Raw genomic sequence first — 25,684 nt, 5'->3', positions numbered from 1 at the left:
ACAGAAAATAAATCAAGAAGACATGTTTAATCCTTAACAACAAGCCAGTTGCCACATTACTGATTTCTTACCGGAAGTGACAATTGTAATTAGGGGTAAGGAATACAAGGGGGCACCTTCAAGTCAGTACCTAGCTATAAAGGTAAACAATTTATTACCTGTGTGCAAAAAGAATAGATTAATGCATTAAAGTGGATAATTTCAGTGTTACCTTGAGGACTTCTGGACTGGCTATACCTCTACCGAAATTTTTCAATTAAAGTTGCGGATTTTATAGTGATGGCATCAACAGATGCCATTAAGTTTCTGGCAGACAGCACAATTAAAGCCATTTAACTGGGAAGCACTGAAAAGCCCATTTCTTTACGGATAGAGAATCAAGAAGCATTTTCCCCCTGCAGCAATGAAATTTATCATGCCTTTGCATCTGTTGTTCCTTGGGCCCCTGGAGAAATGGATTCTGCATTTGCCATCCAGCAATCCAGGACTCTTTTTGTCCATTTATCTACACAGCTAAATTAAGTTCTTTGAACTTTTCCCAACAGCCTTCATTCCCCCTGCCCCCCCTCCCCAATTTAGTTTGTGCATCACTCTTCATATTCCTTAAAAGGTCTTGATTTCAAGATGGCTAGAAATCTTGTTTCTAAAGGGAAACAAGTCAAACGCCAGAAATCTCCATGTCGATTTTGTTTTTATTTGGGAAAAAAACGTTGGCTTTGCTCACACCCCACACAGAGCAAACTACCAGTAAATTATGAGGAGAAACAAAACAATTGATTGAAGCCAAGGCATTCTGAGAACAATCCCTGCTACCCTATTCACTGAGAATAAATAATAAGGCCAGTGAAACTTGGCAGCAAATTCTTAGCCCTGTGTTCTTTGTAAAGAGAACACTATATCTGGAGATTATATGAGATCAACCAGAACAACTAGAGAGCGCTTATTAAATGTTTTTAAGACTCTGAAGGAGGGAGAGACAAGGAATTATCTTAAAAACCTTTTCACTTTTAGAGATTTTAAGGAGTGGTCCCCCAGGAAGCTATGTAACATCTTATAATACATGGCGGACCATCATTTTGAGGATGAATGGGCAGAGATGGAGATACAGAGGTAGGTTAATTTAACTCTGCTCTTTAAACAAACAAACAAACAAAAAACCCAGGGCTACCATTAACCATTTCTCATCTTCGGGTTTTGTCTTCCTATTCCATGCTGCCTTTTCAGGCACTTCCACTGACAATGTTCCTCAACTCCAAGCTATAGAGCCATTCCTATTATCTTACTAACCACAGATCTTTCTTCTTGTTTCATGTCTGACTGAAGAGCTAGTTGAAATGCAAATACACGCCCCTGCATTATCACAAAGGCCCGTAAGTGCAACGGGATATTGGAGAAAATGAAGGTGGCATGAACTAGACTGATAATTCCTTAAGGACGAGACACTATAGCTTAATTTGAGGTCAGTTCAGCAAGCTGGAGATAAACAGAAGGAATAGAAGGACTTCAGGAAGGGGACAGAATCAACCCAAACACAGCGGGGCAATGCAGTGGAGACAGGCTCTCTACAAGCAGGGAATTCAGACTGGTAAAGCCAATGAGTTGTGAACTACATGTATTGGTACTACCTAGTGGAAGGCCTTAAGAGATGTTTGGATGCAAGAGAGACGCTAAGAGATTTTAAGCTGGCATTGAGTACGCCGAGTGGACAGATGTGCTGCCGAGGAGAAGGAGCTAGATTAGGACATGGAAAGCCAATGGAAAGGATATTCTGGTGAGCAAACCAAGGGTAATTGGTGATGGATTAGAAATAAGCCATGAAAAAGATTACAGACTAAAAGTGACTGGGGCTTCCAGTGTGAGTAGACTGTCGCATTAACAGGGAACTTTTAGAGAGAAGTGGGGCGGTAGTAATAGTAGAAGAAAAGGGTAGATGAGTATTCTAGACATTTTTGTCATTTGTTACAGAAAATTCCTCTATTTTCCTGAGGGAGAGATTAGAAGATTAGCAGATTAAATAGGCAGAAGTCAATCTTCGAGGTCTTTGTTCTTATTTGAAATAAAAATTGATTTCTATGTTGTCTCTTAAGTCTTAGGGGTACTATTTTATTTCATTTTTTTTTGCGGTACGCGGGCCCCTCACTGTTGTGGCCTCTCCCGTTGCGGAGCACAGGCTCCGGACGCGCAGGCTCAGCGGCCATGGCTCACGGGCCCAGCCGCTCCACAGCACGTGGGATCCTCCCGGACCGGGGCACGAACCCGTGTCCCCTGCATCGGCAGGCGGACCCTCAACCACTGCGCCACCAGGGAAGCCCAGGGGTACTATTTTGTTATACAAAACAACACTAATTTAGAACAGATTGAATTATAAAACACACCTTATATAGTCTTAACTTAGAGATGAGGACGAGACTGTTGTGGACACGCACAGCACTTCCCCAGGACAAGAAAGTAAGCTGGATTGAAACCAGAGTCCTATACTTGACCTTCACTGCTCACAGCACTGCTCTCTGAATTCATCCACCCATCTGCAAAGCAATACCTGAGAGACTCTCAAACGAAAACTGGTGCCAGTTAATTCTCTGCCCATATGTGCGACACTTGCTTATAACACAAATCCAGCTGTTCCCAGGGACGTGCTGCCTCTTGGATGTTTGAGTGCCATGACACTTTATAGACTACTGTTTCTGACCTGGTAAAGGAAACCTTAGTAGTGGTCAGGCATTGAATAGGTAATTAACTCCAGGATCCCCAGGGGCAACTAGCGTTGCTAATACACAGGCAGTACATCAAAACAGTACTTTACCTAACGGAGCTACACAGGGTGCCTCATTTTAGAGGCAGTTATTGTTAAGAAAGTGATTTCCAGATTAATTAAATTGTTTGATTGCTTTGTAATTAGGTTGGAGAAGTCCTGTGTCTTTACCACAGAGAAACAAGCTGCAAATCTTTTTAGAAGGCATATGCTATACCCACTATAGATTATTAATGTGCTTTTAATAGCTGTCTGTTCACAAAATGATAGTTTCTGGTTGCCCTGATTTTCTATCAGGACTTGAGGGATCCAAGAATTAATGATAATTGCCATTTGAAGCTCCTGGTAGATCAAAAGAGTAAGCCCTCACTTGAACCCTCGTTGTCATTACTTGGTGATCAGCTTAAATTCTTTGTGACTTTTTTACACCATAACAACCAGCGCTGTGTTTCTTAATCGTTCTGCAGGAGATTCTCAGTGACGAATTGACACTGCTGAAAAACCTTAAGTCGAAACTTCACAGGACCAAACCTAGGACCCCCTCACAAGATGTTACGGCAGCAGATAAAGGGGGCAATGGAACAAGTTATGCAGGGACCTCAAGCTGAGTGGACTTTGAAAAATAACAGTTCAGTTTCACGTGAGAACTTTAAGTCTATGCTACCAGATCCAGCGGACGCCAGAGAAGAGTTAGAAATCCTCCTTTCACTTAGCTGTCTCAGAAACTGGCTCCTCTCCAGATATAACTGCAGAATATTAATTAAACCTGGACAGCTGTTTAGACTCTAAGTGGACAGAGAGAAACCTTGATTAGCCTTCGGTGGCATTCTCTCAGGGTAAGCTGTGAAGTGTTCACAGCAGGCCAATAAATAGATTTTTATGCCTGGGTTTTCAAGTAAAGAGAATTATGCACAATAAATCAAGCCTTTCTTAAAATCTGGCCTCTCTGAACCTCTTTTGGTTTTCCCATCCCTGCCATATTGATCCTTCTTACCCAATACCACTACTCACTGTCATCTGATTAATTCATTCAACAAATATTTATCAATATATAAATGGTGTGATTTGATTTGCATTTTAGAAAGAGCCCTCTACCTCTTCTGTGGCCAATGGGCTCTAAGCAGGCACAAATGCAGGAAGCAGGGGGGATCAGTAAGGAGGCTACCAGCATAGACAAGGTATGAGATGATGGTGGTTTGGACAGGATGGGAGTAGATCTCAGGTATGTTCTGGTTGTAGAGACAACAGGATTTACTGAAAAACTGGACTGAGTGGAAGTATGGGGGAAAGAACAAAGTATTGCCATTTGCAGCAACATGGACAGACCTGGAGGGTATTATGCTGAGTGAAGTCAGACAAATAAGTCAGACAAATACTATATGATACTTTTTAGAATCCACATAGAAGTGGTAATACAAATGAATCTATATATGAAACAAAACAGACTCACAGATATACAAGACAAACTTATGGTTACCAAAGGGGAGAGGTAGGGGAGGAGGGACAAATTTGGTGTATGCGATGAACAGACACAAACTACTATATGTAAAATAGATAAGTAACAAAGGATTTACCGTATAACAGAGAATTATACCCAGTATCTTGTAATAACCTATAATGGAATATAATCTGTAAAAACAAACAAGCAAACAAACAAAAAAACCAAAGCACTATGCCGTATGCCTGAAACACAATCTTGTAAATCAACTATACTTAATTAAAAAAATGCAAAAAGCCCCTGAAAACCTGGGTGGGATTTATGCTCTTTTATTTACGAAGGCACCACCTCAAATAATTTTAAATATATTAAAATGTACTTATGTTCCATATTATATGCAATCACATGTAACAATGTTACACTTCTTAGATGTAGCATTTATATTACTCAATTAAACACTGCAAGTTCTATTATAGCTTTTTATTGTACTTGAGAGCAAATAACATTTTTCCAGCTCACATTATTCAGTACCTAACAGATTTAATAGCCCTGATCTGTTTGATATAGCCAAACTAGAAAACAGTGCTAGTTAAAAGTTTGCAGAGAAGGAAAATTCTATAGGCTGACTAGTGAAGTTTGAGGAATGATAACTTCAATCATTCTATATCATGTCACCATAGGTAAAACAGAATGAAGTGTAATGACAGGTATACTGTATTTCATTTCTCTTTTCTTCTCACTAACATAATTCTAAATGCTGGTGAGGGATACATTTTGGTTATACGTGTAGACACACAAAAAGCGTATTTTGAATTCTCAGTGCCTAAGCTAGTCCCTGTAACACAGTAAACTAGAAATGTATTTTTTTCTAATTCATCAATTATGTATTAAGTTCTTTTTATATACAGAGCTTTGAGTTACCTGCTAGAATAGATTAAATAGGTAAACAAGACCCAAAGAGCTAAAAATCTACTGATAGAAGATCTGTACATTACCAACTCTAGACTTATCTTGTGAAACCAATTCTGGATCCTTATTCAAGTGAAAAAGAAATTTTCTTAGATCAAAGCCCTTAAATGTGTCAAAATTACTCACTAAAAACAAACTCTCAATGATGATACCACACAGAGAATGTACTATGTCACAACAGACACTTACAAAATGGACACACCCTGCTTTCTAAGGAATGACTGATGAGCTTATAGGGTGGAAAACATGTAGGGAGTGAGAGAGATACCCAATAACAGGTCAGTTTCTATGTCCTCAGACTCTCACAGATGCCTATTGCCTCCATTTCATGAAGCCATTCCTCTGAAATTTGTGCAGTGTATTTGAAATGCTGTGTCATTGACACGAATCTCTTGGAGATGTGTTATAATGGGTTCTCGGGGATGTTTTAGCTTTTCATTGACCCCTCCTTATTACTCTAAACTGATGTCATATCTCAAGGTGATCCCAAGTAAAGACTGGTGAATGTCAAGAGTGATGAAGAAAGTTGAGTTTTAGTTGTATGTTTTCCTCCCATCTACAGTCATTCATCTTCCCAGCAATAGAGAAGAGATTACTTTTAGCCTTTGTTTAAAGTTACTGAGAAGCGTCTGTAAGGTCAAGGTAGGGGAGGTAAGAACATAGCTACTGTAACAGATATTCCTAAGTTTCATGCAGTTTTATGAAATGTGATGTATTCTATTCATCTTAGATAATTAGTCTCTGAATGTGGATAAAAGACTGAGTTAAAGAATGTAATCTAAGGTGTGCATATTTTTTTTTTCTATCTTACATGAAGCGATTTCAATTCTTTAACATAATTAGATACAAAGAATTTCCATCTTTACCTGGAAGAGGGGTGGACAATATCAGGAAATTGGTTGCTCTCAGACTGTTTGCTTCAGTTGCTGAGTAATTTCTAGTCAAAGAGGCAGTATTTAAATGAAATGCTGCACATCCGTATAACTTGCTAAAAGTAATCTGAATGTATTCTCTATTATAAATCTCCTCCTTTCAGCTCCCCTTAAAAATATAAATACTAAATTTAAGGTGGTCCTACTTAACAAAATGGTAAATGTTCCTTTGGCTTTTGATACAAAGGCATTCATTCCATCTGAAAGAAGCAAAATACGTGTTACGTATTTTTTTTAACAGTTAATTATGTTCGGTTTCTAACTCCAGAAATATCTTGAGAGTTAAAAGAATTGAAGACATTCAGTTCTATTGTTTCATAATAAAATAATATGTAATGTGCCAAGTATCTAATAAATCAGAATGCTGACTTTCAGTTCCCGTAAACCATTCTATACAAGATCTTAGAAATTCCCTGGCCCCGAGACTCTCCTCTAATATTTTTCTCCCACTCTCCTCTTCCATACCCTTACATCAATAAACAGTTCTCAATATGAGGTGCACAGGTGGATTACCTGGGAAGCTTTAAAAATGCTGATGCCAGGCCTTAGTCTACCCCTTTTAAATGAAGTGACTCTAGTCAGCTGCCAGGGCTGAGAACTACGGCCTTAGAATTCCCTTGTACTCCGTAAATCATGCCCAAGACTTCATTAGCCATTTAGAGTTCTCAATCAGGAAGTCTTGGATTTTTTACACTCCCCCCCTTTCCTTCTATAACTCAACTTCCCTGCCTTCTTGTCTCAGCTATACTAATTCAATGTCCCTTTTATACATTTACTTCACTCTGACCTCCAAGTAGTCTCAAAACAAGACTAAGACTGGAAATTTCTTCTCCATCAACCCAAACAAATACTATCCCACTATGTCAACACTCCAGAAATCCCACCTGCCTGCAGGTGTCCTCTTAGGTTAATCAAGTAAGTTAATTACACTTCTTCTACCCGAGTCCTATTGCTATTCTCCTCTAAACTCAATTATTTCCACAATTTCTCCTTTCCTCTAAAATAGGAAAATCCCCCAAGCTAAGCTGTGTATCATTCTTATGTTCCTGGGTTAAGATTAAAAATCTCTGTATAAGGAAATCATAGGGAAGAAAACACTCATAAACTATAACCCTGTTTATACTTTTACTGTCAACTTTAATCATTTGATTGCCCCAAGCTGAAACACCAGCTATCGTTATAATCAGTATCTAACAGTATATGAACGAGATATTTGCCTTAAAACTGTACATCTCACTCTTTCATTTTTTAAATAAGCAGACGCCTAATATTTGGCCCAGGTAATATCAGAACATGTAAAATTATTAGAAACGTTAAAATCAAGGCAAGGGGGGGCTCAATTCAACCAGTGATTATCAGAAGCAAAACTAAAATCATTCTAATTATCCTAATCATTCCTCCTTGCGGAGAGCATGATCTGCCCTTATCCATGATAGGGATGTGTCCATTCAGGGCCTTATTCTGTTTATGGTCTATACATGTATCCATATTTTTAGCACACAATCCTAAGTAACTGATGGGTGGGGTGAGGGGAGCTTGTTTCCAACCACATGCAACCCTGAGATTCTGGATACACAAATATCAACCTTCAGAGAATCACTACCCTAAGGAGCCACAGATATTAATTATAACATGTTGAACCCTTCAGGTATGTTGGGGTGTATTGAGGCAGGGAAACACGTTGTAATTACTCTCTTAAAAAGCACAACAGGGTCCTCAAGGTCCTCTGAATGAAAAATTAGGTACATAATTTGGCATATTAAATCATTTAATAAATATTTATTTATCTTACTAAATATAAGACCTGATACTATAAAACTACTAGAAGAAAACAGAGAAAAGACTTCTTGGGCTTCCCTGATGGTACAGGGGTTAAGAATCCACCTGCCAATGCAGGGGACACGCATTCAAGCCCTAGTTGGGGAAGATCCCATATGTCACAGAGCAACTAAGCTCATGAGTCACAACTACTGAAGCCTGTGAGCATAGAGCCCATGCTCCGTAACAAGAGAAGCCACTGCAAGGAGGAGCCCAGGCACCGCAAACGAAGAGACGCTCACGCACCCCAACGAAGAGTAGCCTCCGCTTGCCGCAACTAGAGAAAGCCCGCGCTCAGCAAAGAAGACCCAATGCAGCCAAAAATAAATAAATAAAATAAATAAATATATATATAAAAAAAACTTAAGAAAAAAACTACTTGACATTGGTTTTGGAAACAATTTTTTGGATATGACAGCAAAAGGGCAAACAACAAAAGCAAAAATAAACAAATGGGACTACATCAAACTAAAAAGCTTCTATGCAGCAAAAGAAACAATCAGGGCTTCCCTGGTGGTGCAGCGGTTAAGAATCCGCCTGCCAATGCAGGAGACACAGGTTCGATCCCTGGTCCGGGAAGATCCCACATGTCGTGGAGCAACTAAGCCCGTGCGCCACAACTACTCACCTGCGCTCTAGAACCCATGAGCCACAACTACTGAGCCCATGTGCCACAACTACTGAAGCCTGTGCCCCTAGAGCTTGTGTTCCGCAACAAGAGAAGCCACTGCAATGAGAAGCCCACGCACCGCAAAGAAGAGTAGCCCCCGCTCGCCACAACTAGAGAAAGTCCCCGCACAGCAATGAAGACCCAACACAGACAAAAATAAATAAAAACAAATTAAAAAAAAAAGGAACAATCAGTGAAATGAAAATGCAACCTACTGAACAAGAGAAAATATACGCAAACCATGTCTCTGACAAGGGACTGATATCCAAAAAAATAATACAATTCAACAGCAAAAAAACAATCTGATTAAAAATGGGCAAATAACTCGAATAGACACTTTCTCAGAGAAGATATACAAATGGCCAACGGGTACATGAAAAGGTGCTCACCATCACTAGGCATCAGGGAAATGCAAATCAAAACCACAATGAGATTTCACATCACAACTGTCAGAATGGCTATTATCAAAAAAACAAGAGATAACAAACAGTGAAGATATGGAGAAAAGAGAACCCTGGTTCACTGTTGTTGGCAATGTAAACTGGTGCAGACACTATAGAGTCTCCTCAAAAAATTAACAATGGAACCACCATATGGTCCAGCAATTCTACTTCTGCGCGTTTATCTAAAGAAAATGGCATCACTATCTCAAAAAGACATCTGCACTCACACGTTCACTGCAACATTATTTACAACAGCCAAGACATGGTAATCACCTAAGTGTCCCTTGACAGATGAAAGGCTACACACAAACACTTGCCTATTGTGACAACATGGATGGACCTTAATGGCATTATGCTAAGTGAAATAAGACAGAGAAAGACAAATACTGTATGTTCTCACTTATATGTGGAGTCTAAAAAACTCAAACTCAGAAACAGAGAGTAGAAATCTGGTTGCCACTTACTTGGGGTGGGAGAAATGGGGAGATTGTTAAAGGGTACAGATTTCTAGTTATAAGATGAATAAGTTCTGGGGATTTAACGTATAGCATGGCGACTATAATTAACAGTACTGTATTATATATTAAAAGTTGTTAAGAGAGTCAATGTTTAATGTTAACACCATACACACAAAAATCGTAATTATGTGAGGGGATGTAGAAGTTAACTAACCTTATTGTGGTAATGATTTCATAACACATACATGTATCAAGTCAACACGTCATATTCCTTAAACATATGTTATATGTCATTAATATCTCAGTAAAGCTTGGGGGAGAGTCGATATATGCTGGGTACCTTGCTAGGCCTATTAAGTCAAAGCTAATTGATATGGGGGGGCTTCCTTCAAGTGATGTTGGCAGTGATGCTGGATGAAATGAAATACTGTCATTCTGGAGACTGTTTAAGCTAGAGCTCTGTATCCTGAGAACATTCAAAGGGTCAAAAATAAACAATCACTTTGGGTGTCAGGTCAGTGTGAATGTAACGCAGACCAGTGCTTAGCAGTTGGACAGGAAAACCCTGCCATATTTCCCTCCTTTTTGGCTACAATATGGCAGACCCTTGGTAGCCTCTGGAGGAAGTTAGATGAATCACACCATCTCTGACAATGCTCTCACCCACCAGGCAGGAAAGAAAGATCCAACAGAACATAATGGGATACTGCACTCATGGTGATATGTATACATAAAGTGAGGAAGCCACAAATTCAGAAGACAGAAGAATGGATGGCTGCAGAGAGGCAACCTTTCATCTGAACCCTGAAGGAAAGTGGTAACTGAAAGGAAAGGAGCCTTCTGAAGTAGAGGAAACTGAACAAACAAAGGGACAGAGTCTCAAACGTGAACAACACAATTTTACATGTCTTAATTTTATTACAAAAGCAATTATATACACTGTAAAAAAAATTCAAATAGTTCAAGGAGGTATAAAATAAAGACTGAAAATCTCTCCTAGCCTCTGACTCTCATTCACTGATTCATTCAAACACTTAATATGAACTCATTATGGGCCAGGCACCACAACAAGCTATGGGCCACATGCTGCCTCCCCAGCCCCAGCTCTACTCTTCAGATGTATGAATTTATCTAGAAATACATGTAGATATATAAGTATATAGTAGGTATATTTAAAAATTCCCCAAATAATACCATGAGATATATATATACTTATACATACACACACACTTATATATACAGTTGACCCTTGAGCAACACAGATTTGAAGTGTGTGGGTCCACATATATGCAGATTTTTTCAATAGTAAATCCTACAGTACCACATGTGTTCAGTAGTTGACTGAATGTGCGGATATGGACTGCGAATACAGAGGAACTGTGAATCAGAGGAACCTCAGGTACAGAGGGACGACTCTTATACTGAGATTTTCAACTGCGCAGAGGGCGGGTACCTGTAACCCCTGTCAACTATTTATATCCTGTCAACTATTTATATATATATTCTATAATTGCTGTTTTTTGTTAATAATCTAGCTACAACTTTCTATATCAGTTCATCTAAATAAATCTCTGTTATCTTTAGAATCAAATAAAATTCCAATATATCTTGTACCATAATTTACTCAGTCTTCTATTAATAGATATTTAGACTGATTTCAGTGCTTTGATTATCCAATGAATATCCTCTGAATATTTAAGTGATTATATCCAAGAGCTAAATTCCTGGAAGCAGAACTACTGGCCCCAAAAGTGAGTTCAGAAATCTCTTGCATTCCTATACACTAAGGATGAAAAATCTGAAAGAGAAATTAAGGAAACACTCCTATTTACCACTGCCACAAAAAGAATAAAATACCTAGGAATAAACCTACCTAAGGAGACAAAACACCTGTATGTAGAAAACTATAAGACACTGATGAAGAAAGGAAATTAAAGAAGATACAAACAGATGGAGAGATATACCAAGTTCTTGGACTGGAAGAATCAACACTGTGAAAATGACTATACTACCCAAAGCAATCTACAGATTCAATGCAATCCCCATCAAACTACCAACAGCATTTTCACAGAACTAGAACAAAAAATTTCACAATTTGTATGGAAACACAAAGGACCCCGAATAGCCAAAGCAATCTTGAGAAAGAAAAACAGAGCTGGAGGAATCAGGCTCCCAGACTTCAGACTATACTACAAAGCTACAGTAATCAAGACAGGATGGTACTGGCACAAAAACAGAAAGATAGATCAATGAAACAGGATAGAAAGCCCAGAGATAAGCCCACGCAAATATGGTCACCTTATCTTTGATAAAGGAGGCCGGAATGTACAGTGGAGAAAGGACTGCCTCTTCAATAAGTGGCGCAGGGAAAACTGGACAGCTACATGTAAAAGAATGAAATTAGAACACTCCCTAACACCATACACAAAAATAAACTCAAAATGGATTAAAGATCTAAATGTAAGGGCAGACACTATAAAACTCTTAGAGGAAAACATAGGCAGAACACTCTATGACATAAATCACAGCAAGATTCTTTTTGACGCACCTCCTAAAGAAATGGAAATAAAAACAAAAATAAACAAATGAGACCTAATGAAACTTAAAAGCTTTTACACAGCAAAGGTAACCATAAACAAGACGAAAAGACAACCCTCAGAATGGGAGAAAATATTTGAAAATGAAGCCACTGACAAAGGATTAATCTCCAAAATTTACAAGCAGCTCATGCAGCTCAATATCAAAAAAACAAACAACCCAAACCAAAAATGGGCAGAAGAACTAAACAGACATTTCTCCAAAGAAGGTATACAGATCGCCAACAAACACATGAAAGGATGTTCAACATCACTGATCATTAGAGAAATGCAAATCAAAACCACAATAAGGTATCACCTCACACCGGTCAGAATGGCCATCATCAAAAAATCTACACACACACACAAAAAAAAACCAAAAAAAAAACTACAAACAAGAAATGCTGGCGAGGGTGTGGAGAAAAGGGAATCCTCCTGCACTGTTGGTGGGAATGTAAACTGATACAGCCACTATGGAGAACAGTATGGAGGTTCCTTAAAAAACTAAAAATAGAACTACCATATGACCCAGCAATCCCACTACTGGGCATATACCCTGAGAAAACCATAATTCAAAAAGAGTCATGTACCATAATGTTCATTGCAGCCCTATTTACAATAGCCAGGACATGGAAGCAACCTAAGTGTCCATCAACAGATGAATGGATAAAGATGATGTGGCACATATATAGAATGGAATATTACTCAGCCATAAAAAGAAATGAAATTGAGTTGTTTGTAGTGAGGTGGATGGACCTAGAGTCTGTCATACAGAGTGAAGTAAGTCAGAAAGAGAAAAACAAATACCATATGCTAACACACATATATGGAATCTAAAAATAAATAAATAAATAAAAATAAATAAAAATGGTTATGAAGAAGCTAGGGGCAGGACAGGAATAAAGACGCAGATGTAGAGAATGGACTTGAGGACATAGGGAGGGGGAAGGGTAAGCTGGGACGAAGTGAGAGAGTGGCATGGACTAATAATATATACTACCAAATGTAAAATAGATAGCTAGTCGGAAGCAGCCGCATGGCACAGGGAGATCAGCTCGGTGCTTTGTGACCACCTAGAGGGGTGGGATAGGGAGGGTGGGAGGGAGACGCAAGAGGGAGAAGATATGGGGATATATGTATATGTATAGCTGATTCACTTTGTTATAAAGCAGAAACTAACATACCATTGTAAAGCAATTATACTCCAATAAAGATGTTTAAGAAAAAAAAAAAGGGGAGTTCACCTTTCACTTTGGTACATATAACTAAACTGCTCTCCAAAGACACTGCCCTAATTTACACTGTTACTAGTGGCATATGGAACACCATCTCCCCTCAGTCTTGCCAACACAGAATTTTTTCATATTTGGTGGTATCATATTGTTTTTTTTAATCATATTGTTTTGATATGCATTTCTTTAGGATGAGTGAAATTGAGCCTCTTTTAAAATATTAACTGACCATTTGTTCTTTTTTGTACTAACCACCTGCTTCATACTTTACTCCTCTGAATTATGTTAGTCTTTTTTTGAAATTAATTTGTTTTTTGTTTTTTTGTACAATGAGGCAATTCTGTCAATACATTGAAGATGTTTCTACCATTAGTGCTTATCTTTTTTTTTTTTTTTTGCGGTACGCGGGCCTCTCACTGCTGTGGCCTCTCCCGTTGCGGAGCACAGGCTCCGGACGCGCAGGCTCAGCGGCCTTGGCTCATGGGCCCAGCCGCTCTGCGGCATGTGGGGTCTTCCTGGACCGAGGCACGAACCCGTGTCCCCTGCATCGGCAGGCAGACTCTCAACCACTGCGCCACCAGGGAAGCCTTATGCTTATCTTTTAATGTTGCTTATGGTAACTCATCTGCAGAGAACATTTTATGTAATCAAATTTATCAACTATTTTCCTTTATGGCTTACAAGGTTTTGTACCTTGTCTGGAAAGACCTTCCTGACTCCCAAATTATTTTCTAAATGCAACCATATTTTCTTCTAGTAGTTTTATGGGTTTTTTAAAATTCAAATATTTTTCTGTATCTACATGGGATTTATATAGTTTAAGGAGTAAGATATAGCAGTCCAGTTTACTTCTTTTCCAAATGGCTAATCAACTGATTCAAGACCATTTATTGGCTTAATAATCTACATTTTCCCCGATGATTTAAGTAAGGCATATATATATATATATTTTTTAGATGTTGGAGGTAGGAGTTTATTAATTAATTAATTTATTTTTGCTGTGTTGGGTCTTCGTTTCTGTGTGAGGGCTTTCTCTAGTTGTGGCAAGCGGGAGCCACTCTTCATCGTGATGTGCGGGCCTCTCACCATCGCAGCCTCTCTGTTGTGGAGCACAGGCTCCAGACGCGCAGGCTCAGTAGTTGTGGCTCACGGGCCTAGTTGCTCCGCAGCATGTGGGATCCTCCCAGACCAAGGCTCGAACCCGTGTCCCCTGCATTAGCAGGCAGACTCTCAACCACTTCACCACCAGGGAAGCCCAGTAAGGCATATTTAAGGAATGCCAAGTAACATGATGCCATAGAGGGGGAGCTGTAGGAAGTTAGGACAGAGCCAGTAAATGATGGGGAGCAAAGAGAATGGATGAGAATCAAACTAGAGAAATCTGAAGACCAGTTGGAAATATCCTTTAGGGCAGTAGTCCAGGTGATTTTTGACCTGGATGGGACCGTGGAATCCCTATTTGTATCAAGTATTCCAGGTGATTCTTAGGCACACTAGAGTTTCAGGATGGCTTTAGAACAGTCATTCTTAACGTTGGTTTCACATACAAACAGCCTAGGGAACTTTAAAAAATCCAATGACCAAGTCACACTTCAGTCCAATTAAATCAGAATGGGGATTGGGGTGAGGGAAGTATCAGTCATTGTTAAAGCTTCCCAGGTGATTCCAATGTGCAGTCAAGTTGGAGAAACACTGCTTTAGATTCTGCTAAAGAAAGTGAATTTTATAGATTAAGTTGTTCTCTAATCTAACTATGTATCAAAATCCCCTGGGGAGCTTTTAAAAAGATATACACTGATGCCAGGCCAGATAGAGGAAGTTTCTGATTTAATTGGTCTGGGACCTGGGTATTTTTTTAAGCTCCACAGGTGATTGTAATGTGCAGCAAGGCTTTAGGACCTACAGTACAATCATTCTCAAACTGCAGAGTGTGTCAGAATCACCTTGAGGATTTACTGGGCACCACCCCCCTAGTTACTTAATCAGTGAGTATGGGTTGGAGTCTGATAGTTTGTATTTTTAACTAGTCTCCTGCTGCTGCTCCTCAGTGGATCACACTTTGGGAACCACTACACTCATGCATGTCATAACAAACCATGGGATGTTTTTCTTTAGTTAAAAGACATAATTAAGTTCCTGTCTTAAACAATAATAGCTTCAATGTAGAAGAAAGATTTGAGAGGCAGTGAGTATGCAGGAAGATGGAGCCCAATTCTCATTCCACTGCAAAAGCCCTGAGCAACTGGCTGGGGAAAGGAGCCAGGTGTAAAACACATTTCAGGGGAGACTTAGCAGCGAGGGTTTAACAAAAGATGATGCTGAAATTGCTAGCTTGGGTGACCATGTGGATGATGTTGCCAATAACTGAGAATAAACAGCATTGGTGACAAGATACTTGGTATTGAATAACAGCTGGATTTAAGGTGCTGGTGGGATGCATTCAGATGCAGAAAGTGCCAGTAAGTACAAACAGGCATCTGCATTCAGAAGAAAGGCCGAAGATAAAACTGCAGGAAAAATCAGCACATGCATCAATCAGAGGACCTTGGTCAAGATGTGACTGTCACAAGTAAAAGGGTGACAAAGGATTTAACCCAAGGGATCCCAAGCGTTAAAATGGATGAGAAAACAAAAAGGAATCATAGTAAGCAAGGGAAGAGATATAGTCAAGACGTAGAAAATGGTTCCTGACATCAAATCCTGCAAGGGTGCTCACAATGAGTAATATTATTTTACAAAGAAGTCATTGCATTCGACCACTGGAGGACCATGGCTTTCGTGGAGCAGTAGGACAGGAGTGGTGTTGTGCCTGTGTACGTCATCGGTGAATCCTGGCCAATGTTGGACCTGAACGAGTTTCCCAAGGGAACTAGAGTAGGAATATTGGGCTTTGTTTTACTGAGACATTAAATGAAGATAACAACATCTACATTTGGTTATTAATTTAATCAAGTTATAAGTTTTAAAAGACATTTCAAATGTTATCATAGCTCATAATTTCATAGAATGATTTAAAACCTAATATTAAAAATGTGCTATGAGGTGGAAAATCAAGGAGGTAATGCCTAATGAGGGGTTGGCTTTCGCATTTTCTGATAGGAAGCTACAGCAAACCAAAATGCTTCCTCTATAGTCTAGAATATCTAATTGTCAAACCTTAGTACAGAACAATTTTACTCAGGATATTTTTAATTAACAACATCTCTTTTACTAGAAAATATAGGAAAACATTCTGCTAAATAGTTTTGTCATGTTTTCCAACAGCAATTAACTCAGATCAAAAAAAAAGAAAGAAAGAAAGTAAAAAGACATTTTTATTCAGCAATGTATGTCATAAAAAAACAATCTTCACCCAGATCCTACACTACCCTTCAGCAGACACATGCTTTTCTAAGTGACGTTAGGGTAGAATATAGTAGCATATGCCCATCACCCCCATGGGGCTGACTAAGGATAAAATAGACTGAGGGGATAACTTTAGTAGTACTACTAATACTGGAAAATGCTAAACATAAAACTGTTTAAACTGGAGGCAGATGGTGAGGGTGGAAGCAATATGCACATAGGATCTTGCTGGTGAAACGTTTAAAATCCGTAGAAAAGGAACTGCTCACTTTTAAAATAACCTTAAAAAGCCTGAGTCTAAAGCTAACACACACTCACGGTTGAGGACTTGAAAATACCTAAAATTATAGAAATGAAATTGGTAATTCTACTAATGTAATGTGGGGTTTTTCTTTGGTCTGTTTTTACAGTGTGTACATATATACACAAACATACTTTTAAATAGGATCATAAACCACATTCAGTTTTGCATCCTGGTCTTTATAATTAGGTTGTGATTATAATTTTCCTATCCATTAAATATTTTTTAAAATGTGATGATTTTTTAATGGCTACACATTATTTATTATACAGATGGCCTATCATTTAAGCATCACTCTTCTTACTATGTAATGTTTGGGCTGTTTCTATTTTTGTGCTATATAATGCTGCAATTAACATCCTGAAATATGTATTTCTGAATACTTTTCTGATTATTTCCTTAAATTATATTTCATGAAGAGCAAATAATAGTTCAAGTGATATGAACTATTTTTAGGGTTCTTGGCATAAAATATCACTCAGCTTTCTATAAAGACCGTAAATTTACATCGATGTACTGAGAAGACCCACCTCACTGCACCATTACCAGAAAATGATTATTACCATGTATGCTTTTAATATTTGCAAATCAGGTGAAAACTGGTATTTCATTATTTTGATTTGCATTTATTTGATTAGTGAGAGATTGAACTTTTCATTTGTTTACTTGTCATTTCCATTTCTTCCTTTGTGAGCTGTCTGTTCATGTATTTTGCCTATTTATTTAGTGGGATATTAGAATTTTTTCTTACATTATTTAAAAGAGCTCTTTATGACTTATAATACTAAATTTCTGCCCATTATATTTGTTGCAGATATTTTCGGTTATTTGTTAGTGTTTTCATTTTGTTTATGATATTTAGCTTACAGAATTTCAAACTCTTAATATACTCATATTATCAATCTTTTTCCTTAGTGAATTCTTCCACTTTTTTATGCTCAGAAATGATTTCCCCATCCTAAACATATAAATATTCAACTGCGTATTAATTTTACTTTTTAGGGCTTAATTTTTTGCAGGTAAATTAAAATACATACAAAAACCATTTTAGTATATAGTATGGAGGAAGCTCACCTCACGTATTTTCATACAGAGAGCGAATTTTTTCAATATCATTTGCTGATTAAACTTTTTCTTTCTCAGTGGTGTGTGATGTTTCCCTCATCATATTGTCTTCAAACTCTGCCAGTTTTTATTTCATGTGTAAATGGCTGCTTGCATTTGTATCATTTTATGATATGTGTTAATCTCAGGTAGTCAGGTCTGACTCACTGAATTCACTTGGCCAACTGTATCAACCCAGTCTTCCATGTGCTCTAGAGTCATCATGCCATGCTACCACAGTGAGCACTTGTCATCTTTATGGTCACCCAGTATCTTCTGAACAGCCTCCCGACAGGAGAGAAATTTCCCATATCATGAGACCTGCCTCCCCAAGCTTGGTACTCCCATCCACTTTTCCAGCTTTCCTTGTATCTAGAGCAGGGGTCCCCAGCCCCTGGTCTGTGGCCTGTTAGGAATCAGGTCGCACAGCAGGACGTGAGCTTCATCTGCTGCTCTCCATCACTCTTATTACTGCCTGAACCACACACGCCCCCGCCCCCGCCCTGGGTCTGTGGAAGAACTGTCTTCCACAAAACCGGTCCCTGGTGCCACAAAGGTTGGGGACCGCTAATCTAGAGCACAGGTGAGGCTTTGCTAATTAAGTCTAACTCAACTTTAGCTTGAAAGAAGGCAGTATGAGGAAGGAGGTGCCAGAGGAATCAATTTTGGTGGCAAAGGTGGTGGTGGAGGCATCCCTCTTGGGTGGCAACAGTGTCAGAGTTTCTGGAATCCAGATATCGGGGGGAGCAGCAGCCATGACTTGCATTGGCACAATGCCGAATTGTGGCCTTCAGGCTATGTGGCCTTCAGTGCTCACTCTCTGGCCCTTCTGACAATTCTGTGAGCTATGTAATACACCTTAATAAATTCCTCTGCTTAAACTAGATAGAGTGAGTGTGGCGCTTGTAATGAAGAAAACAGAGTTACACCACACACACACACACACACACACACACACACACACACACACACACGTAAGGATTCTGATAGGAACTACCTAAGTACTGTAATATAATTTGGGGAAATTATAATATTTAGGCTTTTTTAACCTTTTCTTCAACGAATATGGCATGTCTTTTCATCATGCAAAAACAGTTTAGATTTCAAATAAAGTTTTGTTGTTTCTTTATAGCAATCTCTTTCAATTCTCTTTCTAGTTACTTCAGAGGCATGATATTTTATGACCTTTTTTGCAGGGGAAAGGGAGTGTGGGAAAAGAGAGTAGAATGCTATCATGAATTGATGCCTTTCTTTCATTATCGTTTATAACTGGCTAAAATTGATCATATACAGTAAGATTAATTTCTATATATTCATCTTATATACAATGTACTTAATGAATGCTTTTGTTAATTTCAATGCACACTTTATTCTGTTGGATATTCTAGGTTATTTATATCATCTAAATTCAAAAAATTTTTACCACCTTTGAGTTACAGATTTTGTTTCAGTTTTAAGTGTTGCCTGACTGAAAAGAACCTCTAGAATAAAGTTAAATATTAATGGGGAGAGATTTTCACAGAATTCCTCTAGTGTTTTACTTTAGTAAAGTAAGATAGTGACCATTAGTCTAAACTAGATATGTCTCTTACTACATTATGAAATTCTTTGTTCATTCTCAGTCTCTAAAGAGTTTTTAGCAGAAATGGATGTTTAATTTTATAGCGTTCTTTCAACATCTGTTCCGCTGAACATTTGACCCATTGCTATGATGTATTAGTAGTGTTCATACTATTAAACCAATCAGCATTCTTGGGACAAACCTCAGGAGTTTATTGTAAATAATTCTTACAGTATTCTATTAAATTTTAACATTTATATTTGAAAAGTGAAGTGGGTTGGTGGTTTTCTTATTTTGTGCTATATGAGTATTTTCTTTTTATTTTCTTCTCTGAGGTACCAGGAAGTCACTGTTTTTCATGCTAGTATGTTATTACCTTTAAGTCTTTAAAACACACACCTGAATGCGTATTTTACTAATTAATAAATTCAAAAGGAATGCAGTATAACTTTTGTTTCCTGCCCCACTCTCCAAAATCAGTCAAGGAACTTAGTGTATGTGTACTTCTGCCACACCTCCATCTCTCAGTTTAGTTGATAAGAGTTCCAGATCTATATTGCTAATGGTGAGTCATTATTTATACTACTACATTTTTAAAACACTTTTTCAAGCTTTCATTTTTCTATTAATGCTCACCACTGTACTTTTATACTTCATTTTCCCAATTCTTTAATTATTCATTTAAATTTAACTCTCAGTCATGTTCTATTTATCTTTAAGTGAGTTTCTCAGGAAAGATATGGAAAGTACATTTTATGTGACCTTGAACACACACATATATATGTATAATATCTTAGCAAATAGAGTTATTTGACTACAACATCATTACACAGCAATTTGTAGAAGGAAAGTCTGAGGCCAGTATGAATTTTATTCCTTTGTAAGCAGTTAGTTGTTTTTTTTTCTTGTTCAGATATTTTTCCTTCATTACTCAAAAATTTAAAAGTCATGGGACTACATTTAGGGCAGAGTTTCATTTCTCTGTTTCTTTCTTTTCTTTTCTTTACTTTCCTTCCTTCCTTCCTTCCTTCTTTCTTTCTTTCTTTCTTTTTTGTTACTCAATTTTTCTTCCAACTTGGGAAAGTCTTCATTAATAGTATCTTTCATTATTGCTTTTGTTCCATTTATCTGGTTCCACACCAAAAGGATATATTGCTATAAATTAATTAATGAATTCCCAATTTATCTGGTATGGATGTTTAATACCAGAAAGTATAGTTTCTTAAATCTAACACAGAAAGATGAGGCTGTTGCGGGGAGATGGGCAGCTGATGTCTCTGGTCAGCTCAAAATGCAGCTTTCCTATTTCCGGAAGTGACCGCCAGACGTTTTGGTATAGGAACTAAGTCTCCTCTGTTGGGGTAAGTAGTGTTGGAGGGTGAAATCCACCTTTGACTTCTGCCTATTGAGTTGTCATACTGTTTCTGAGATCTAGCCATGAGTTGACTGTTTTTGAATCATGAGAGATTTAGTGTTGTACACAGGGGTAGTTCTTCCTAAAGACGTAACCAATCATTGGTGTATTCTTAATCTCCAGTATTACTGCAGTTTTGCAAATTGGGGATGGTGGGATATTACAAATATTTCAATGAAAAGCATGATTAACTACCAAACACTCAAGGGGTTGACCCATAAGTTAACCGTTCACTCTGAGGTATGTTAATGTCAGTGACTAAAATTAGATTTTGTAACTTCTATCTTGCTAGTTCAGATAACAACTTCTATCTTGGCATTTCAGGAAACAAAATGATAAGTAGAAGCGGGTTAGATAGAACATATTCATGACAGAAATGGTTAAGGCCTCACATAACCAGAAGAAATAAATATCCATCATTTATGTCAACAATAAGAACAGGAGGGATGAAATAGAACAGCTTCACAGAAGGACTGACAAAGCAGACCACTCCTGGTTATGTGAAATTTGTTGCAGGGGAGATATCTACATCACTTGTGTTAAAAGTCTGCCTGGGTCTCCGGAGGAGGGAGAAGAATTTGCATTTGGCCTTTCTCTTTTGAAAATCAAAACTGTCAAATGAAATGACTAGTGATAAGCTTAAAACCCACATTTCCTGAATTCCAATGAAATAATGGCACAAAAGAAATAAATGTGAACTAACTCAACGTATTTTTTTTTTCTTTCAATTTCAAGGATGCTAGAATGTGTCCATTCCCCAGCCAAATTACTGATCCCACAAGGAAGCAGGTTTTTTTTTTTGTTTGTTTTTTTTACCAATTAAGGAACTTGCTTCATTTCCTGCATTTGGCCTATTTAAAATGATTTGCATCTCTTAACATTGAAGTGGGGCATGTTCTTTGCCTGAGGATCTCACATACGCACACTCTCTCTCTCTCTCTCTTTCTCTCTCTCTCTCTCACTCCCTCTTTCAAAACCTTCAAAACTAAATTCATTCCTTTAATGACTGGTTGGTCACTCCGGTAACTATTGTAGAGTTCTGGAATATTTCCACATGTGCAAAAGGAGGCTTTCAGGCCTAAAAGTTCCACTTTATAGATATACCTACCACTAACTGAGATGTAATGTTGCACCAAAGAATCAAAGGGGATAGCCTTCAAAGTGTGCCTGGGAGGCCCAGGCAACAGGACAACCAATTTTCCCATGGAAAGTCCAAATGGAACACCCATCCTCACATGATGATAAAATGAAAAAAGTGACCATATCTAGAACATGCTTGTGTGTCATTCAGGCATGTCCTCCTCCCCCTCCATTTAGGTCTGTAGAGTCCAATCTGCTGTCCCACGCAACTCTTTTCCTTAATATTTTAGATGCTGACAGACCATTTTCCTTCAGACCCTAAAGCATGATCCCAATGAAGAACACAAGGCCAATCTGAATTAATACTGAAAACACAGGGTGAAAACAACTCCTTTAAAACAAACCAAAAAAAAAAAAATCTGGGAATATGGAGTTATAGCCTTAGAAAAAATACTTCAAAAGATTATTGGAAAAAATACATGTAATTCAATCTCCTCCTTTAACAGAAAAGGAAATGAAAGCCAAATAAAGAGACTTGACTGACAGCAGACCACCATAAAACTTTAAGAATATTAACCTGAAATATCACTTCTTTCTATCTAAGGAAAAAAGATGAACATAGTGCATGTAATCAAGTGCTGGGTTTTTTTTTTTTTTTTTTTTTTTTTGCGGTACGCGGGCCTCTCACTGTTGTGGCCTCCCCCATTGCGGAGCACAGGCTCCGGACGCGCAGGCTCAGCGGCCATGGCTCACGAGCCCAGCCGCTCCGCGGCATGTGGGATCTTCGCGGAACGGGGCACGAACCCGTGTCCCCTGCATCGGCAGGCGGACTCTCAACCACTGCGCCACCAGGGAAGCCCCAAGTGCTGGGTTTTAGTTCTCACCTGATACCCTAAGTGACGGACCACTTTGCAACAGTCTTCATAAAAATGGGTAAGGATTTCCTCTCTCAGCCCACTTGTTTACTAGGTAAGTGCCATTTCCTCCTGACCATCCTTGATCTGATTTAGTCACATTGAGGGTTGTTAATACACTATTATCCTGCTCATCTCCTGACCACCAGTTACCCTGTTCATGTATCAGAGCAATAGTTCATTCCTAAAATAATCTGGGATTTTTCTCTATCCTCAAGACACACCATGAATGATAACTGTGACAACAAAATGCCTGTAAACCTGTGTTTCTTTTTGTAAAAAGTGAGCTCCCCACTCCACTTTGGGGGAGGGGGAGGCCAAGTTCTTTGACAGAGTAGAAGAGAAGAAACAGAAATGAAGAAAAACATTGATCTAGACACTGTGTCTCGCCCAGGAGAAAAGAGTGAATCAAAGCTCACTCTGGAAGGCAGCTATGATCACCACGACTTGGGATTAACATATACACACTACTGTATATAAAACAGATAATCAATAAGGACCTACTGTATAGCACAGGGAACTCTATACTCTGTAATAACCTATATAGGAAAAGAACCTGAAAAAGAATAGATAGTATATGTATAACTAAATCACTTTGCTGTACACCTGAAACTAACACAACATTATAAATCAAATAAACTCCAATACAAACAAAAAAAAACATAAGATGTGAGGTTAAATAAAATAAATAAAATAAATAAATAAATAAACAATACTGAAACCAGGGGAGGGGAAAAAAAAAAAGCTCCCACTGAGGATGTCCCAGGTCTTCCCTGATCCCTCCAGAAGGCATTTTTGGGGCCAGATTCCAGAGCCTCTTCTGGGAGGGCTGCAAGAGGCAGTGACTGGGAAGCAGCGTTCCAGACCTGGCTCTGACACCAACAAGCCATGCGATCCTCAACACTTGGTTGCACTGGATCTCAGTGTCCTTAAAACAGTTTTGGGGTTTTTTTTTTCTGTTATTTTTTTTTGTGGTATGCGGGTCTCTCACTGCTGTGGCCTCTCCCGTTGCGGAGCACAGGCTCCGGATGCACAGGCTCAGCGGCCATGGCTCATGGGCCCAGCCACTCCGTGGCATGTGGGATCTTCCCGGACCAGGGCACGAACCCGCGTCCCCTGCATCAGCAGGCGGAATCTCAACCACTGCACCACCAGGGAAGCCCCTTAAAACAGTTTTCAAACCTGAATGTGTATGTGTGCACATGTACATACTAAATCTTTAACTCAAGCAAAAGACTACTTTCTCTGGCTGAAGCAAAGGTGGAGTGGGGGCTGCAAACCCCACTTCCGCATCACCCTAACCCTGAGGCAGCTCCTCTATAACTGCTGTGGTTCTGACCCACTGGAGTTGGCTTTGTTGAAAAAATGCTGTTCATTTCCCAAGTCAGCTCTAAACCAGAGGAAGTACACAGCAGAGGGACCTCCAAAGGCTGGTGTGCCAAAATGAAAATATCACAGACCACTACAAATGGACCCCAGCAGACACTGCTACAAGGAGGCCACATTCCATTGCCAGCATCCCACCTGCAGACTGCGACAAGCCTGTGCTCTACTTTGTTTTGTATTTACACACTGTATTATCTTATCATTTTAACTACATTATGAATTCAAATTGGTCATAATACTACTTTGATAGTTTCTTCAAACCTCACACTGTGTGGCACTTTATAATATTGCAAATACTATCACATTCAGGCAATCATATGAGACTACAAGAGGAAAGTTCTATTATTTCCATTTTATAGATAAGGAAGTTGAGATCTAAAAAGTGATTTGCCCAAATTAACGCTGCTGATACATAGAGAGCTGAGGTCCAGTGTTCATTACGTATACCATTTAGTACTTTTATCAATTGTTCGAGATCTCAAAATTAAAAGGATTCGGGGAGCATGATTACTGAGTGACATAGTAGCTGGAGGTTTCTACACTAGAATCTAGTCCTCAATGCCTGGGAAAGCAGGAACACAGTGTGAAGTGGTAACAACTCCACAGCTTTGTGTAATAGTTCCTTCTCCATTTACCTCACTAACTTCACTAGGTCACCATGATGTTAGTGGGTACAAAGTTCCTGGAAGTTTATAGAGCTAGCCATTGTTTTACCCAGAGAGAACACGCTTGAGATGTACATGGAAACGCGTAAAGTTATTCCGGTGCCTACATAACACATTCTTGATCCTTATTAAATGTCATCTGCAGCAAGCATTAAAGAGCATTTCCTGTGGACCCAATCTTTGACTCTTAAGGACTCAAAAATCTCAGTCAGACAACAATGGATGGCCCAACGACACAAATACCAGACAATAGAAGGCCAGCACTTTAAAGAATACCTTCCCAGATTAGGCTGAGAAACTAATCAAAGTTGATCACAAAGATTTATGTACAATGCTATTCACCACAATATTACTTATAAGAACAAAAAACTGGAGAGAGTCAAAATACTCATTAGGGGGAGGTAACTATGGCACATTCATGAAATGGAATATATCTACTCATTAAAACCAAGTATTTGAAACAACAACACAAAGGTATTTAATGGTATGTAAAAATCTCAAAATCATACCAGAAGAAAATGATCTAGATACAAACTTATATCTGATCCCATACTTACATATATATATACAAAGCTATGTGTGCATATGTAATTTTATGTTTGTATGTACAAATTTACAGATACATA

At 38.6% G+C, this 25,684-nt stretch overlaps 1 protein-coding gene across 2 annotated transcripts in view; it reads right to left on the bottom strand.

Moving 5' to 3' along the window:
• LOC132516863 (microtubule-associated serine/threonine-protein kinase 4-like) overlaps positions 1-25,684 on the bottom strand; it is a 160,681-nt gene that overhangs the window by 75,657 nt on the left and 59,340 nt on the right. The gene's annotated exons all lie outside the window — the stretch shown is intronic.

The sequence above is a fragment of the Lagenorhynchus albirostris genome, chromosome 3 (assembly GCF_949774975.1).
Source record: "Lagenorhynchus albirostris chromosome 3, mLagAlb1.1, whole genome shotgun sequence".
In the NCBI taxonomy this organism is placed as follows: Eukaryota; Metazoa; Chordata; class Mammalia; order Artiodactyla; family Delphinidae; genus Lagenorhynchus; species Lagenorhynchus albirostris.
The sequence above is the reverse complement of the archived record's forward strand: the minus strand, read 5'-3'. Positions and strand labels throughout refer to the sequence as shown.